At 35.9% G+C, this 20,154-nt stretch overlaps 1 protein-coding gene across 1 annotated transcript in view; it reads left to right on the plus strand.

The window, feature by feature from the left end:
• The window catches only part of LOC120770299 (potassium voltage-gated channel subfamily H member 8), a 177,601-nt gene that overhangs the window by 60,317 nt on the left and 97,130 nt on the right, over positions 1-20,154 (plus strand). The gene's annotated exons all lie outside the window — the stretch shown is intronic.

Consider the following 20,154-nt stretch of genomic DNA (forward strand, 5'->3'; position numbering starts at 1 on the left):
AACATAAACTGCACCAAACCGTAATTTTTTCGAGATACAATGGTGACTCATGGTGACTCATGGTGACGTGTGGATTGCTACCTGACCAATAACGCATTTTTTGCAAACCGCTGAAGAGTTTTAGATGAAAATCCGGATCATTTCTAAGTTGTCGCTCAGCCCAATTCACGAATATACGACGATTCTGGTGGTCAAGCGGCTTCAGTTCTTGCGTCAATTTGATCTTGTAGGCCAAGATCTTTTCCCAAAATTTGCCAGAACGATATCACAGAGATGCCCAACGTTTGAGAACGACGTGTGTGAAGCTGATTTGGGGATTCCTCAATTGATGCGCTAGCAACAGCAATATTCTATGAAAACTACGGGCACTTCTTTGTCTCACTGGTACAGCATTTTTTACTGTGCCTGTGGATTAACATTTTTCCACTAGACGCTCGATTGTTGATCTGACAAGATGATTATGACGACCATAAATTGCACGTAGCGCTCTTAAAGTTGAGGCCACTGATTCTGAAATTCGGTAGTAAATTTTAATAATTTAGACTCGTTGTTGGATTGTATATCTTTCCATGATGAAATGGCAATTCTTACCGAAGAGAAATGTCAAAAGAGCGGGAACAAATATGGTATCGCTGTCCCTATCGGTCTACTACATTTGTGATGGTCTATGAAAAAACCCAATATTAAATTTGCCACAAAGTTTGTAACACCCAGAACGAAACGTCAGAGGGTTATAAAACATGTTGATAAATGATCAACGTGATGAGCTGAGTTGATCAAGTCATGTCCACCTGCCTGTACATATCGATCTGAACTTTCGCCCAAATACTTTATCTCCAAGAGCTAATTCCGATATTAGAGCATTATAGCCTATAGCTATACAAACTGAACTATCAAAATCATGTTTTTATAAGGAAAACTGTTTTCTTCGAAAATATATCTTCACGAAATTTGGTATGAATTATTTGAAGAAATTGTTCAGATCGAACTACAAGTATAAGCTGATCGATTGAAATCGAGTTGTTGTGTGAAAATTTTTTTATTTCGGAAGTGTGTTTCGGTTCAGACTAGTGGAACATCGTTTGTTTAATATGTTTTTTTTTCAATACTCTCCTTCCTCGTTCTCCTAGCGCCAATAGACAAAGATTCCTCTATAACCCCATTTTATTATTGCAGAGTTTCATTTAAGTTGGAATTGGGTGAGAACTTACAGCTGATGTTATCAGAAACTCGAGTTTAAAGCGTGAAGTTTATGATTACCTGTCCAAAGAACTCACTCTATCTGTCGTGTTTAAGGCACTCCATTATTGAGTTTGGTAATTTTTCTGTCAATATTCTTGTTCCTAACATTGTTACTGCACTACCTTTGCCCACCCGTTCATCTTTAGGAAATTAGGTCTCCTCTGCGCTGATTCAAAGCTATTTCAAACACTTTTCAGTTCTCCCAGCGCTGCATTTCGTCGGTGGAGTTTTAGCTATTTCTTAAACGCTCTCAGTTTTGTAACACGAATCTTAATTATCCGTTACTGTAAGTGCCTACAATAATAGCAACAATTTGTATGGTGTCACTCAGCATAATTGAAACAATTAATTTTACATTATAACTAAAACAATAACAGCAGAATTGTACACTCAATGCGAGAAAGTGAAAGGGAGGAAGTAGAATAAGCTCAACAAACCAACCAAGAAGACTATAGACAAAGACAAACCTATGTGGTGTTGGGATGAAGTAAAAGCGGTCATTGTGGCAACATGGCGCATTCGCTGGAGCACTCACTCTATTTCAGGCGGGTTACGCGAGAACAAAGGCAGAAAGCACATTCAATATATGCACATCTTTGCATAGTTTTTATAGCAATTTGTTTGTGTATTTGTTGTTGCATTGTATTCATATAATACCGTAACTGAGCAATAGTCTAGCCGCTTCAAATAACAATTGTTTACATTGCTTCTAAGCTTGACAAGACCAGCTGCGGTTATTGTCATATTCGCCGCTTCAAATTACGCGCACCAATTGAGTTTACTAGAGTACTTTGCAATTTCTTTTCTCTCTAGAATGGCTGTGAAAACGTGCGGGCATTTGGCAGATCATTTAGTTGATTTAATTTCGTTGATGTGGATGAAGGGTTGGCGTGTTTGGGATCTTATGTTTTACTCACTGACTTTTCCGTAAGATATAAATATGGTGGAGAGAGGAGTTTTCTAAGATATTATTTCTTCAATGGAGGCAGTGTGACTGGAAAGGGTTAAGTATGAAAGAAAAAGGAAGTGGAAATTACTAAATAATTGATACTGCTTTTTCAATGCTATTTGGGAGGTCCAAACTGGGCGGAATCAAATTGCGTCTCACCAAATTAAGTATCTGAAAAGTCCTCGTGGGTGAACTAATAATGATATGAAACGCTGTCTCTTCAGGCATAAAGCCGCGAAAGCAAACTAGTTCGACTAAACTAAAAATAAGTATAGAAAATCTTCCTTCTTCTACAGCCACGATTGCAGTCTTCTAAGTAATTTCCAACTACAACAATAAATTAATAAATTTACAACACTTAGTGATGACCCCTTAATATACAAGACGATTAAGGTCACTTAAAACAAATTGTTAATTCGTCTCCCTTTATAGCTGAGACGTCTCGACGATTTTCGCACAATTGTAAGATTAGAATGGCGGCCAAGCTGACAGTCGCATGCTGTGTCAGCGCGTTTGTGGCAGTCGCTAATGACGGACAGGTGGGCAGTGGCAATAAAACAAAGCGTGACAGCTGCGACATGCCGCGCAACCTACAGCAAATTGAATATCACACCTTAATGGAAATTTTATTAATGACAACGGCATTAATAAAGTGCTAATGTTAATGCCACATAACTGCGTTAGCGTTGATGAAGAACGCAAACAGGTAATTGTCACTGAGACACAAGACGCTGCTACTGAAGTTTGTGGGTATGAAGAAATACTAGGGTGGTCATAAAAAATTCTTGGTTTCATTTAAAGGTTCCAAAGGTCTAAGTTATGTTGGATAAAGTTCAAGTTTGATTATGGAGACACAGGAAATGAATTTTAAGATATAAATCTTGAGTCTAAGAAGAATAGTATGGACTTTGATAGCTGTGTGCTACGTCATTTGTTTATGCCGATATTCTTAAAGCCACAAACAATCCCACTTAGATTGCTAGAGATGCCTGTTGTTTTTATGTCTAGGATTCATAGGCATGGATCGAAGAGACCGTCGAAAAATCGTCTAGAGTCTGCCACAAATTTATTGAGGCGACAAATTTCATCCAGTTCGGCCACTCTGAGCCAAACATCTTTCGTAACCCCACAAGTACTGACCAACACTTGCTAAGCTTGTGCACTGCCCCTAGATGCAGCACTAGAACGCATGAAGACAGATCTTAATGGGTTTTGCTGACGTTACATAACTAAGAACCACCCTACTGTTTATTTCAAGCTAGTATACATAATCATATAAATTCAATTGCTCCTGTAGTCAACTGCATCCTGTCTTCCCTCGACCAGGCGGAGCTGCAATTTGCCAAATTGAGACGTCTTCACACTAAACTGAATTGTTTGCGGCAAGTGGGCGTTGCTGGGTTCATTTTTTTCCAACATTCTTCGTCGTAGCGAACCTTACTGCTCGGTTGCTAGTCTCAAGATAGTTGGCTTGCAAGCTAAAGCGAGCGAAAAATGTGCAAGACGTGGAGCAATTTGGAAAACATAGAATCGCATGCCTTCACTTGGTAGCTTAAGACTTATCTACCATATACGCGTATATATGTGAGTGCATTTTTCAATTTCTTTGCGGTCTTCCACAAAGAAGTTTAAGCATTTTGCATTCTCAAGTTGCTCTTTTTACCGCTGGAGTCTCTTGCTTGCACAGCACTTTCCTTCACTTTCTTTTCCTACTTTGTATTCGCTTGTATTTGACTTCTCTGCACTGGAATTTTCAAGTTGAAAATAGTGAATGGAGAGTAGAGCATGCACTATTTTGTACTATATTGAACTTGTCCGTTCGTGTTGTGTACATATGTGTGTGTTGAAATGGCCGCATAGTTGCTGTGTGATTTAGCTTTTGAGCATTATTTGTCATTTGTGGACTTTCTGCAGAATCATTGGAAGCTGCTGCGTTTGATTTGATCGCTTATGTCCTATGATGTTTCTGTCTAGTGGATTTTAGTATTTAATATTGAGATTTTCTAATCGCCAAGCTATTGGTATATCTTTTGAGTGAAGTCATGATTGAAGGCAACGGCTGCGATAGCTGATTGAGTTCATCGAAGATATTACTTCTCGGAAATAATATGTCCCACTTAATTATTAGAGGTTCAAGCTGTGATTTTTAGATAAAAGCGGTATGTTTCATAAACCCTTAATAACATTTAATTTTTTTATAGTAAGGATGCAATTTCGGTTTAAATACTTAAGGCGGGGTTTCCGATACGCGAAACAACTCGCCATTCGCTTGGCGGTATGGTTCATCGGTTCTCTCGAGCTTTATCTGTCTCCAGTAGCGAGTTGTGAGGGATAGATTCTAATATCGTAACATTTCCTCTATATCCTCAGAGTCGTAGAGTTGCGATGAAAACCAGTCGTTGGTACGAAAGCGCAACGGAAGATTCATCTTTAGTAAAGCGTCAAATCGAGCACCCTACCAGATATTTCTAACTATGGCTAATCAACACGTACGTTCACAATTAGGAGGCGGCCTCTTAGGTGGACGTGGTAGAGGAGGGTCTGCTAATCTCTGCTGCTTAACTGAAGATTGGGAATCACTCGAACATGCTCTGCCGTCATCGTCTCTGCTCAGAACCCTTCTAGTCCAATCCGGTATGCTGGTATGCTACTCTACCCGTTGCCGTAGCGAACTACGATCTTTGCTGGCACGCGGCGGTTGAACTTTAACTTCTTTGCTGCCGTCGTCTTCTTTCTTTTGGGACTTATAACATAACCTGAGGTCTCCGAACTCCCATTAAGCTACTTCCTCTACTGATACGGCCGATTCTGATTCCCACCACAGCGCCACCTACATTTCCAGATCGTTACTCCCATATACTCAGGTGAAGGAATAACTTAACCACCAGCTCAGGGTTCAACCAAAACCCTGAAGTTGCAGTTCTGAAATCGTTGTTTGTTTCAAATTTCAAGAATATTATGACTTTTACAGGCAGTGAAGGTCGTGTTGCTCATGGTGCATCACGCGGAGGCGACCTATCTTATTTCTGTAACTGTGTGACTTCTGGCTATTCAGCAAACACAAATGACCGCTTCGGGGAATCCGTTTGAGTCAATTGAAGATATTAAACTTGAATCACTACGCGCATTGAAGGCATTTCCGGAAATTATAGTGTATACAAGGAGCACTGGAAACCACTAGATTTCAAAGGCAGTTTGATTCGATTTTGCAACGAGTTTACTTGTTTTTGTTCCATCATCAATTGCATTTGATGAGCGTTGCCAAACGCTCTGCTTTGTGAGCATACTTTTGCGTATCTTCTGCATTCAAATGCAATTCAATGGGATTTTTAAGAATGCAGTTTGCTTAAAATCAATATGTTGGTCAGACTGCCAGGTTGCTAGATTGGCAAGCTGCATTTAATCGCAACGAATTGCTGCAGGTTGTTGCTGTAGGCGGGATAAGGTGGGTGGTGGAGGAATGTATATACATACACACATGTATATATATATCGAAACTTGTGCAAGTCAAAATTTGTATAGAAGCAACGACTTTCGACGTATTACGCGGACGAATTCTGTGAGGAGAATCATTTTCTATTTATTTCTGGAAAATTTCTATACGAATATTATGCCGTTAAATTCGTTTCGCGATTTTTTTCTTATTGAGTACTTATTTTGATATATATGTATATATGTATATATTACTTTTTATGCGGTTTTAGAAACAGAAGGTGGAGTTTGAAGAGTTGAGTTAGCAGCATTGATATTTATAAGCATATGAACTGAATCGATGAGAGCATCATTAAAATAACTAGCAATAAATTCCTTTTTATTTTGGGACCTCCGAAAAGCGACTGCAAAAGGATGAGCGATAAAGATTTAGAGAGAGAGACAGTTTAAGAGAGGGAAGCAGTCAGAGATAAAACAACTAGGGTCTTATTACTTGAATACTCTATTAAATTAAGTCCTGTTAATATCATTTCATATGTAAACATTTTCAGAAGAAATCAGAGATCTGACCTGGTGAGGTGAGTGGTGAATCCAACAGTAATATACTCATGAGAATAGGGGAGATATATTGGAGAAAATACTGCAAAAAATTTCTCTAGAGTATTTATTATTTATTCTCTGAATAGAAATTTAATGTATTCCAAAATCAAACATTTAAGTGAGTTCTAGCATTCTTTTTTCTAAATTTTCGTGACTTTTATTAAAAATTTTACAATTCAGCTTAGATAGTCATATCAGGGCCGTGGTAATTGCCCAAAAACTGCTTTGCAGTGCAAACGTGTCACCTTTTGGCGGCCATTAGTGCCTATCCAGCTGACTTGGATCACGCTGCCTGTCACTCAAGTAGTTAAAGAGCAGAAAGTTAATTAGATATATAAAACCTGATAAATATGTTCAAGAAAGTTGTATAAAAACTTCAAGTCAATCAGAGAAGTTTTTTTAACCGACTCAGTTAACAGAGTTTTGAGAAAATCGCTTTTATAATTTGGGCACCGATAAGAGGAGGGGTCTTAAAATTCCTATACACACTGGATCATAAACCCTTAGAGATCGACAAAATACACTGAGCCTATAGAACATTTTGTGAGACGGCTAATGTCCATCCTGGATTCGACACATCCGTGAAAACGCTCACTGCGCTTCTTTTCTGCCGACTTATCCACATTTTCTTCGTCGGTATGTGAGCATACAAAAAAGCACCATGAGTAGCTTCTGTGATCCCAGTTTTCAGGAATACAGTTGACGCAGAAGAGAATTTCGGAATAGTCCGTAGTGTGTCAAACATGCCGAAGAGAGCCATTTTTTAGACAAGTTCAAGCTCTTTAGCAAGTGTTATTCCCTATAACTTATCAATTTTTGGCCTCCGTAAAATCTTTCTATCAAGAATAATCCCTAGTTATTTCACCTTATCATTAGGTTGAAGACGTGAGCTTCTGAAGTGGGGGAAAGACACGATCGGAATCTTACACATTATAGTAAATAAGACCATTTCTTTTTACTTGGGTTGACGGCCAAGCCGCTCAGCTCAAAGACGGTGAAATTTTCCTTTTCACCCGAAAGCCTCGTTCTTCGAGCTCTCTACTTGGGTCTTTAACCACCAAGATAACTTATAAATTTTACAAATGTTTTTTTCAAAACCTAAAGATTTCCAGAGTCGGTGAGAAAAACATTTCCGAGAGTATTTGCCGGACAAAGTTGAAATTCTCCGAGAATATTCAAGTATATGTACATTGGATTATACAATCAGAGCAAAATAATTGTTCGTATAATTCACAAGGACTTGAGTGGTAGACTTATATTCAAATATTAACAGTTCATGGATCTTAAGTTAATCGTTTTTTTATGAAAATGCTGCCGCAGCTTTTATTACTTGCTAAGGGACGGTTATCATTAGAAAACAACAATGTTTTGTAATAATATTCCTTCTCAGCTGTACAGAATTCGAGCACCTTTCGTTAGGTAATCTGATGTTCAGGTCATACTTCAGTAGTAATCCTAATATTACGTAAACATTGGGCTGATACAAATATTATTACATAATAATTATCGGTTATATTTTTTTGAGTGAGTAATTTCAGCAATTATTTTGACAATTAGCAAAGCCATTGCATAATTATCACAGCGTCAAGCACATTGGTAAATTTTCAATAACAGCGTAACCTTTCACTCAACAATTGCCAAGCGGAGATGGGGTTTTCACAAAAAATATTGCTAATATTCATACTTTTACTGCTGCACCATAACCTACGAAACGTGTTCGTGTTATCAAAGGTAAAATCTATTCACATTTACTGGATATTTTAAAAACTCACGCGCTTTAAGTATCCTGCAGAGCAACTTCGACATCACCTACTTGGAGTTTAATTGTACCAAACGCGATCCCAAAGGTTACCTAAGCAAAGTGTCCTGTTACATAAGCAAAAATACGCAGCGCAGCAGCATTTCACTCGAAATGCAATATAAAAAGAGTTTAAAACGCTTCAGCATAAACTTTCTGATTGTGTTGCCGCGGCGTCCTGTGGACTTTGTGCTGCTCAATTTAACCCGTTTGAATGGCTGCCAATTCATGGCGAATCGGAATCAAGTGCCGCTGGTACAACAATTTCTCAACTCGATGAAACGATACAGCAACATAATGGAGGGATGTCCCTACAAGCGCAACACCCTGTATTATGTACGTGGGCTCCGTTTGGAATTGGATGCAATACCGGCGTTTGCGTTCGACACCGATATGAAATCGTGGTTTGATGTTATACACGAGGGTGATGTACTGTTTAGTGCGTACGTGAATGGTCGCATACAAACGAAGAGAAATGGAAGGGTTGGGAGGAGCGTGTATTAAACGCTTGTTGGATGAAATAAAATTTTCAAACAAAATTTATAATAATAGAAGGTTTTATCAGAAATTATTTGTGCGCATTATTTTTGTATATTTAATAAACTACAATTCAGTTTTCGTACGATTTGATACTACTCTTTCTCTTGTTTGCTTCACCATTCTAAAATTAGTCATATCTCTCTTTGAAGCGATGCTGTCGTTCACATTTGTGGCTTTGTAATGCTAACTTAATGTTATCCATTTACATTGAAATGCATCTGCGGCTTCCATATTTTATTTTCAAAAGCTTGTTGGCTTCCCCAAGTGTCATTCGTTCGTGGAATTTTTAAATGACTTGTAATACATATACTATAAATAAATAAACATTCTAACCTGGTTGTTGTTTTGCCATATTTTCAGTCCGTGAATTTCTTTTTATGTGTTCAAGTATAAGGTTTCGTTTTCTTGAACTTTTATTTTTAGTTTTGGGCTTCGAGACCTATTAACATTACAACTGAGTGTTTGATGTGCAGCCACTGTCAGGAGTGTTAGCTGCCATAGAAGGTAGTAAAAAATTGCTTGATATCAATATAGCTAAGTTTGACCCGGATTAAAAAAAAAAAAACAAGAAAAAACGTTAAACGCAGCCGAAACTCCAAAGCTTTCACAAATAGAAAATTCTCCTTACACGAGCTATAATTGGCCAGTTTGTATGGCAGCTATATGCTATTGTGATCCGATGAGCAAGGTCTTGGTGAGAAAAGGACGGGTGCAAAATTTCAGATCAATATCCCAAAAATGAGGGATTGGTTCACATATACATATACAGAGATCAGAAAAATGCGCTTTACCTTGTTATCTCTTCTACTGAGATTGCCCAGAGATCCTAAAAATAGGGTTTAGCTTGTTATCTCTTTTACTGAGAGCGTCCAGAAATCAAAAAAATGGGCTTTAGCTTGTTATCTCTTCTACTGAGAGGGTCCAGAGATCCTAAACATACTTTTAGCTTGTTATCTCTTCTACTGAGAGCATCCAGATGTCATAAAAATGGGCTTTAGCTTGTTATATCTTCTACTAAGAGCGTCCAGAGGATCATAAAAACGCGCTTTAGCTTGTTATCTATATAAAACAAAATCATTAGCATTAATATACTAATTTAATATTGGAAAATTATAAATAACATATATTTGAGTTTATTACCCAATATGTTACCCAAATGCTGTGCTATTTGCCACAAACATAATGTTTCTGCAACAATTTTAATGATTACTTGTTTACTTCGTTAGCGTTAGATGATATCAGACTTTATATCGGGCTTCATTTCGAACTACTTAAAAAGTAATTTAGCACAACTAATGCTTATTTTGCCTATAATTGCTGAACCAGAATTTCAAATAGTTAGTATGTGTTCCGCCAAACGAAACTGAAAACATTTCCACTCAAACAGCCCCGTGCTAAGATGTATTATACAAAAATCTTGAGAATTATATTAACTGTTATTTTGTTGCAAAGCAAGCTGGGAAAGGTGCAAGCAAAGGTGAGCTGGTGCTGCGCAAAATTTATAACACTTTACATTTACCGTTGCAACTAATTCGCAGAGCAACTTTGAGCTCACCTATACTGAGTTCAATTGCACCGTTTTTGATCCGAAGGAATTCGTTGAGAAACTCTCGTGTTCCATAAGCAAAAGTACGAAACGCAGCAGTCTCTTTATGGAGTTGGTATTTAAAAAGGATTTGAAACACTTCAACATAAATTTTCTTGTTGTTCTGCCGCGACGTCCTGTGAACTTTGTGCTGTTAAATTTAACCCATTTGAATGGTTGCCAATTGATGGCGAATAGGGTTCAAGTGCCGTTCGTGCAGATTTTACTTAACTCGTTGAAACGCGTCAGCAATTTTATGCAAGGCTGTCCCTACAAACGCGACACCTTATACTATTTTCGTGGATTCCGCTTGAATTTGGATGCAATGCCAGCGCTGTCATTCGAAACCGACATGAAGTTGTGGGTGGATTTCATGTATGAACGTTCGAAGCTTTTTACATTCTACGTCGATAGTCGTATACAGTTGAGACGGAATGGGTCAGAGGCAAAGCAGGGAGCTTGAATTAAGAAATTATATAAATACTCTGTGACTTGATTTGACTTGATTATTCTAAACATATTTCGTACATATTTTTTATAATAGCACGACTTAATAAACTTTAAAAGAAACTTACTCCAAACGATCTAATGGCACAAAACTGGTCTGTAATCTCTTTTTGATCATTATAGCATTGTATGGCTTGGGTAGAGGTAGAGATAGAGACAGATATTGAGTAGTATGTATATAAAGATACATGCAAAGTTGAAGAGTGGGACGAATGTGGGAATATGTACAGAGAACATCTCTATCTGTATAGATATGGATATAGATATAGATATATGTAGGTATAAAGAAAGAATAAAGCTAAAGATAAAGATAAAGATATAGCTATACTTGTGGAGTTAGTCAAGGGATGACTATACAGCTCAGCGGTAGAGCCAGTGGCACATTTCACGGGTGCTCACGTAATAGCTCACTTGGCTCCGTTTGACTCCTAACAATCTCATTTACAACAAACGGGTCACAGTTGGAAAAAACGAAAACAAGTATGAAGCTACTAAGCCGAGTAACCCACGTGTGGGTTATTGAAACATATTAGCAAACTTTTGATAGAGCGAAATGATGTAAGGTACAGAAACATGAGTTTAAAATTCAAAATTATAAGTCCGACTTGATTCCCGTTTATCATAAGCTCACCTTGAGTCCACATCGTTCTATAACTGGGTTTTTAAGAAGCAACTTTGAGGTATAATACTTTTTTGCTCACAATGTGGTACTTCAGCGAATAGAAGTCGACCAATAATGTGTGCAATGTGACTCGTACCACCATAATTTATTTTTTCGATACGAATATTTGTTATCCACATTAGTATTTCTATCAAAAGGAAGAAAAATATTATGTACTGTCTTCCATATTTTTAAAACATATTCTCGAATTAATGCTAATCTAAGCGCCTTGGGAAAGCTTCAAAAAAAAAAAAACGCTTTCAAAGCTTGCAGCAGGAGAAGCACAATTTATATGCAGATACATACATACAAAGAGCTTTAAACCGCTCGCATCACTACTCCCTTCATCTACAAGGGACAACATAAGTAGTACAAATTGGCCGCTCTTAACTCAACTTTAGTATGTTTATGGCTCTGGCTTTACGTTCACTTTTAATACCTGTTGTACCAGGTTCGGTGTTTACCTTGACAACAATAAAAGTTATGGCTTACGCTTTTTACGAAAATTTTGCAAAATCTCTTGCTGCATGATACTCGTTATTATGGACCGTAAGAATGCAAGCATGTTCTGAAGTTTTATGTCAATTTCACCTCTCCCACAAAATGGTATGTGAGAAAGAAAAAGTGAGTATAAGTATTGCCAACGGGAGTGATGCTGAAAGTATGTTGAATATGCTGAAGGAACAAATATTATTGTTGAAGTAAAATGCTGTGACAGTTGAGTGTATGAAAAAAGGAGGAGTTTCAAATAAAATTTAGATATTTAAAAGAAGAGAAAATCTCTCAGATTAATTAACGAAATTTTTATTTTTTATTCTTCTTGCAGTATTTAGATTTTGAAGAAGGCAATGCGGTCTCTAGTTCTCAATAAATTGGCAATGCGACCAAGAAAAAAGGATTAATGGGGAATACAACAAAATATTTTCGTTCTCCAGTAAAGAAGAATGGACTAATGGCACTGGATCGACAGTTCCTACGGCAAAAACTACATATTCACCTTTGGGGTAGTGTGAATAATATTGTAGTCCAAAAAGCTTTACTTCCCGGTAAAAAGGAACTTAAATAGTAAATTGTAGGATACCTACTCTTAAGATTCCATTTTCAGAAAATTAGAAAAATAGAAAAGTAAATTCGGTGGAATGCATAGCAAGCGCGAAGGATCATGAGAAGCAGGAACAATATATTTGCGAATGCCCAGCCTTCAGTCGTCGTAGAAAAGATATCTTCCAAGGCTCCCAATGCTTACAATTTCAAAAATATTCGGCAACTGGTGTGGAAAAAAATCAGGATTTTTACAAAATCATTGAGTTGGGGGATGTAGCTTAATTTAGTTACCGCCTGAGATCACAATCGGCCTAATGTTGGCCTCCATTTTCAGCCAACCAAATAACCGCCTTTACCTTGCTTGCCGGATAATGTTAACCTTTGTGAGTGGTTCTTTTCTTTCCGAAATTAGTTACATACTTTAAGCTGGTGTAAAATTTAGTGAATTCGCAGTTCTAGAGTATAGTCTTTCACGCGTACAGTTTATCAATAGATCGGGATAACTTATTTTATTTATTGACCTTTTTATGTGGATGATTATAGGATAAATTAGATATAAATTTTTCTTAAAACTGATTGTGTTGAGAAATCTTCTTATCTAATGAAGTCCGATTGTTGTGTGCTTTAGCTAGGAAACGAAGTCGCCATGTGGCTTTGTTATCAAGTACCTCTTTTGCAACCTCAACTCAATGTTATTTTTGCAAAATATTCGGGTCTGTTGGTACGAGTCTAACATTGACACGTTTCATACTCAAATTATTAACCAACATTTGTGTCGATCCACAGGAGATGTTGAGATCCTCTGCTATCTCTCTGACGTTAACACGACCATTTTCAAAGTCTGTTTCTTTAACCTTTTCGATGTTATCCGCATTAACAGCGGTGGATGGACGACACGTTGGAGGCAAGTCTTCGATGACTTAACGATCTTCAGTGCTTGCTTATAAAGCTGGCTTTCCAAAACACTTTTGCAAATTTTCTACAATTCCGTAGCCATGATGCGATTGAAAACAAAAATTGCATGCAAATTCTTTCTTAAGACGAGTCCGTATCAGATTTGTTCAAATATCTACATTGTTCTTAGAGGCGAGTGGTTGCGGCTGATATATTTTACGAGCAAGTAAATTAAAATTCATCATCATGTGAAGCCCCAATGATCTGTGTATTTTCTTATTTTAAATAACAGACTCTCTTTCATTGGGAAACCTGTTAAATATAAGCAAAAATTAAGCTTCTTTCCATTAAAGTCTAATTATTTGCAAAGTAATTACATTTGTTTGCTTATAGTTTGTAACAATTAATAATACTTGAAATTATAAAATGATGTAAATTCTAAAGCAAATACTCCACATACATGGTACTTATGGAACTAAATTTATAAGTGTAGATGCAAATATATTACAATATGTTAAGGGCTTGGAGGCCATTTCAAGTGTAACATAAATTATTAAAACACAGGAGTTTCCATAGTTCATAAGTGTGTGTTATTGAAACATTACATATTTACAGCTATATATGTATTTGTGTAGACAAATGTAGCAATGCTTATTTAGTATATAACTATGTACTTGCAACAAGTTTTTGTGGGGTTTCCATGAAAACAAAAGTATGCTCCGAGAATGTGGTAAGCTGGAGAAAAATAGCATGCGTGTAAATTGAATTTCAATGTTCAACTAGTTAGTGCCCTAAGAGACAATAACAACCGCAAGAAACAACAACAAAATAATAAAATACTGGCAATGTTACATAGTGTTAATAAAACCAATTTGCTTTCACCGCATAAAGACAAGAGGGAGCATAGAATAGACACACGTATTGAATACGAAGAGCTAAGTAAGAAGCTTTGTTACATAACTGTGTGCAAGAAAACAAAATACATACTTGTATGTACATATATATATAGTATATGGTGTATAGATATATGTATATTTATTACGCAAAGAAACTCTGCGTTTTTTGTCGATACCTTTTTATGCATTTCTTATGCGCTACACATACATATGTTTTTATATTTATATATACAAAATATATGTTACATATAATTATATACTATACATGTGTATACACTTGTAGGGTTTTTTTGCACTGCTTGTCTAATATTCGATGCTAAGCACGTTTTCACTTACTAGCTATTTGGCTGCCTTTAGGCTTAATATCTACTTAACTCCGCGTGTGGATGAGTGTCTGTATGTAAATATGTGTGCTAGTGTACAAATCTAATATATCCATAATATGTCTATAAACATGTTGCCGTAAATCCTTGCTTGCTTGTTAAACAAGTTGCTCTCAAGCGGCTTATAAGTTACTCATACGCAACGGTCGCATTTCAGGTTAACTACCTTATTGGTGTGTTTAATTCACAGTTTTGCATTTTCATTGGAATTTTGTCACAAGAAAATCTAAGGGAATATATCCAAAAATTTTCCGTAAACAAATCAGAGTTAATTCTAGCACTACATTCACGCTCCAGTAGTTCAATTAATACTGTGTTTTCATACATTCTATACACCATTGCATGCAGATATGTTGCTGAAATCTCCGCAACTCAATCGCAATGAACCTCAATCCGTCAGGAGCGTATAAAAAGTCAGTTAACTTGTATTCCGAAAACTGTGCTGCGTTATTAATGCTCCAACGCGTTTGGCGAAAGCGCAAATTGGCTTCATTGTGAGTTAAAAGCGACGTTAGACGCTGGCAGTGACCGGCCAATGGCGCACAGCTGACATACATACATATATCTGCGTAGAGTTGAACAATTAGATTCTTGTGTATTTTGACTCACAGCATACCCCTACTGTGCAGCGACAAAAAAAAAGAAGAATTTCGGGCATAGATTGCATGGCACGTACGCCTGTTGCTACTGACAATGCTTTTTGCCATTTGCTTTCGTTTTTTATGGACTTCATTGCATACAAAAAATAGCTTAATTTCAAGCGAGTTTCTTTTTGTGCTGCCAAATTTGACGCTTCATGGTATGTACCTTATATTTATTCAAAATTTTTAGTTCAAGAACAACGCTTATCTAGGTGGAAGGGAAGAGACAAAAAAGCCTTTAATAGAGGCTGTAACAACCTTCACATGTGCAATTCTTATAGCGTAAATGGATATAAAAATATTTGTATTTTGTTTTTGATCGGTCAGTTTGTATAACAGCTATATGCTATAGTAATCCAATCCGCAAGAAAAGTCTTTTTATATTCCAGGAGGCGAGAAGTAATTGATTTATTGTATATTCTCTATAGAATCACACTTTGCTAGTGAATTCTGTGCGTAATAACTGTCCTACCTACCTTGTTAGTCAGCAGATCTATTCCTGTGTAAACTGCCATTTCATCCACCCTCCAAATAAAAACAATAAGTACAACCTATAAACTATAATCTTACACTAGCTCTAAAACTTTCCATCTTTTATTAAAGTAAAATAACTTTTTGCGAGCGTAAAAGAGCAAATAGAGTACATCGAGGAAGAAGAAGTAGAAAAGAAAACGCCAGCTGGCAAACTATAATATCAGTTTCAACCAATTAAAAACATAGCAAGCATATTGTGTAGAAGGAAAACTAAATTGGGTAAGCAACGCAACACCTTGTGTTTATTTAATTAAACTCTTACTTTGTGCCGTGGCCTTAGCAGATAATGCAATATGAAAAGTTTATAGTGTGGACATTCGCTTTGCACGCAAAAATTATATTAAAATTTTAAGTTGAGAAAATACCTTTACAAAAAATATAAGCCACTAAAATTGAATAGTGCAAAGTTAGCTTAATTTGATTAAATGAGTGCAGTGTATGTGTTTTGTAGATATGGTAGTCATTTGGGAGTTTTAAAGGCAGATTGATATTTTATTATATTTATAGAAGAGAAAGTAAATCAAAATTTGTTCAATTACCCTTATATGATACGAACATACTGGTGAAATAGTGTATCCAATATAAAAATAAGTGGCAACCCTCTTAAAAAACTTCGCTAGAAAAATTTTTTCGTAAAGCTTTTCTTTAGTTTCGCTTAAAAATTAATTCAAATTAAAAAATAATATTTTCTTTCAAATAGGTGGCAACCACGTTCAAAAATTTTTTTCTCTTTACAAAAAATTTTCCCTTAAGTTTGTTTTTATTTTTGCTTCTAAATTAATTTAAATTAAAAAAATATATTTTTTTTAAATAGGTGGCAACCACTTTCAAAAATTTGTTCCTCTCTACAAAAAAATTTCTCTTTTTCCTTTGGTTTCGCTTATTAATTAATTCAAATTTAAAAAACAATTTTTTGTTTCAAATAGGTGGCAACTATTATCAAAAATTTCTGAAAAATCATCTGAAATTTTCTTTGCCTAATACCTATGTATAATGAAAAAGCTCGTTGATATACACAAAAACGTTTAGTTAAAATTTTTAAATAGGTGGCAACTCTCTCAAAAAGTAACTTATAATTCTAGACTTTTTGTAACCATTTTATTGTTGTTCAATTTCAATTTACATAAACAATTTTTTATTTAAAATTTTTAAACGGCTGGCTACTCTACTCACATACATATCATTGTAAATGAAATAATTTTTAGACCTGCTAAGTCTTATAGTAAGCTCAAATTATAGAACTAAACTTTTTTTATTTCAGTTGTTTTATTATTAAAAATACAACAAGTGGCAACTCTTCTCAGTCGTCTTTAATGTCTTGAATTACCTTAAGACCCCTTAAAGCAGTGTATTTCATCTTACATTCTTTTGCTAAAAATTTGAAACATTTGGCGCCCTTTACATTTTTTTACCTAAATCCCAGCTTTAAGTTCTACACTTTTAGTTCATTTTCACAAATTTATTATTTATTCATACAAATTGATTGTTCTAAAATATTTAAAATATAATCGACATCTTCAGTTTTTGTTTACACCAATACATATATATTCTGATAAACACATGTGTGTGTCGCTTAAAACAAAAAGCTTCAAACAATCCTATTTTTAACCCTTAAGTAACCGCAAGTGCACGCCACTGTGGGAATTTAAAACTTATCAGCTAAAATTTCGAGCCAAACCACAAAAGTGCGGCGGAAGCAGATATTTTTAGTTCGCTTGCCAACAAAAGCAACACAAATGTTTATCTCCACAAATATATATTTTTTGCATTAAAAGTTAACATGAAACATATTTTTATGCACAATTGCAATATTCTGCGCCCAATATAATATTTGAATTCAATTGATGGGTTTTTTGAAAGGCAGCCTCAAAAAGGCTTATTTGTGGGAATGGAAAAAGTGCTTTATCAATGCTTTAAAATTTCAATAGTATATTTCTACATATTTTAAGCATACACAATAAAATTTTTTAAGCAAACTATTAAATATTTCTCAAGTTTCACACGATCTCCAACTGCGCTAAACAAAAGGGTGGAGGAGCTGTTGCAACAATTTCGACATTCTTCGTAGAAGAAACCTGAAAAAAATCTCTTCAAGCTAGAAGATATTTTTCATGCAACGACGGACAGTTGGAAAAAATTGCAAATTGGAAGTTAAATTTTATCTAAGTGCTTGGAAGTTTTGTCCAGAAAAACTTCGATTTTTGAAAAGATCAAAAATGCATTTCTTCGAAAATCGGACCATTGGATAATTTGTTTAGAGTATTTAGCAAGTGGTGCTACTGGAGATATCAGCATAAAATATGTAAAATCTGATAGTTATCCCGCCAAGTTCTCTATATAAAATCTTCGAAGATAAGTGGATTACCAATTTTTGCCCTTAGATTGATTAAAACTCGATCATTCATTTAATATATTTAATCATACCTACAAGACAAGAATCTTATGTCATAAGGTCAGCATCTGAAATATGTGACATATAGGCCGATTTATACAAGTATTACAAAAAAGTTACCCAACTAGGAAACTATTTAGGGTTATAAAAACCAGCTGTTCTTGAGTTCTCCCAATAAATCCATTGGCTGTTGCGATGTGTGCGTAGGGGCGGCGTCTTGTTAAAACCAAATTTAGCCGATATCAGGAGTTTCAATTTCAGGCGTCAAATATTCGGTTACTATTGACGGTTCTCACCGTCATCTTTTTTGAAGAAATATGGAAATATACCAAACGGTTTTCTGGATGAAATGACAGCTCTTGAATCTCTTGAGGTTGTTATTCGTCTAAAATGGGGCAACTTTGCTTGTTTACATAACCATTGAGCTAGAAATGGGCCTCTACGCTTGGGAGGGTCGAGCGGCTTCAGTTATTGCACAAGCTGTATGTTATATGCTTTTAATATAAGATCTCGACGTAAAATGCGATAAGCCGTTTCATACGTCAGTCCGAGTTGCTGCGAACGGCGCCGAATCCACGGCTTTCGTATACACTCTCAGCTACGGCTGACGTGCTGGATGTGGTCTGTTTGGTCGAATATTATCCAATAATGAATGCTGGGTCTCAGGATGGGTGATAGTGTTGTGAACAGTACGCTCAGTAGGCCGATTATATTTACTATAAGTTGAGCGAATCTCGCGAAATATTCTTACCGATCGTAAGTTTTCGTAATAAAGTTGAACAAAAATGACACGACCCACGCGTGATCTGTCAAAAATGGAGCTATCGAAAAAAGTACGCCAACATGGATCAGCTGTTATTCCAGTAACGTAGAATGATCTCAGCAGCAATCGTTAGTTCATGATGTCTGCTTGAAACTAGGTGAAAAAAGTCTAGATGCGAACTGCTGACATTGTGTCAAGAACATAGTTGGAGAATAAAGTATTAAATTTTTTTTTTTATTTTTCCAATTTTTTCGATGACTCACCCTGTATTGTGACAAATTATCACCCAAAGTTTCATTATAGACCCTGATTTGCTGCAAATATTATAACCCACTTATCGACAATCAGATAACAATGATTTGAACTAGCTACAATTCGTCTTTCAATTCTCGAAACCCAACAGAGAGGTTAGTCATAACAACAAATATTTGCTATTTTCTTATAGTAAAAGTCTAAAATGGCTTATCTTCTCTGTGCATTTCAGCACACTTGCTTATTATCATGGTAATAAAGAAGCGTTTGTCATATATTTGCCATGACGTAACGACAATCTTAAATTTTTGAACTTTTACTGCACCGATTTTGTGTTAAACCCTGTGCTAAATGTTGTAATCTCAACTGTTAGGCAGTTAAAGGCACACTTATAACGGAGTTGCATGTGCGGTCTAAACAAATTAGAAGCGTTAGTGAATTTTAAGTGGATCTATTTTTTCAAAGCGTCGAATTCACTAATAACGGTTAATATTTGTGTAAAAACGGTAAAGAGCATGCCTCTAAAGAATTTTCACAAGGCAGCCGTGGACCATGGTACCAGCTCGCCGCACACAAAGAAGAAAGGTAATAGCGCTTTTATATGCACGTTGCAACTGTTTATATGTATGTATGTATATCTATATATACTCGTTTATAGAAACATACGCTTGCTGTGCTGTGGACAAATGCTGAACTTTTCATTTATGTTTCGCTTCATTAAAATTCTAACCTACAATTAGTGGTGGTGGAAAAGTTCATTTGCGCGTCGTCCGTCGTTTCGTGTAAATTGGCTTAATTTTAATGAGGCTCCGCGGTCGTTGGCAAAACGAATTAGCTGAAATTATTAAAATTGTACAGATTAGTGATAACATTATTGTTTATTAAAAAAATTACGGTATTTGGGAAAAATATGTGTCACGGCTAACGGAGATGGAAATATTTTGTACCTCATAATGAGATAGCAGATTAAGCTTCCATATTAGATATTGTCATTAGTTTAAATATGGTTGAAGTTGTTTTTGTATAAAAGAGCGATTTGCT

Source organism: Bactrocera tryoni, chromosome 3, assembly GCF_016617805.1.
Source record: "Bactrocera tryoni isolate S06 chromosome 3, CSIRO_BtryS06_freeze2, whole genome shotgun sequence".
Taxonomy (NCBI): Eukaryota; Metazoa; Arthropoda; class Insecta; order Diptera; family Tephritidae; genus Bactrocera; species Bactrocera tryoni.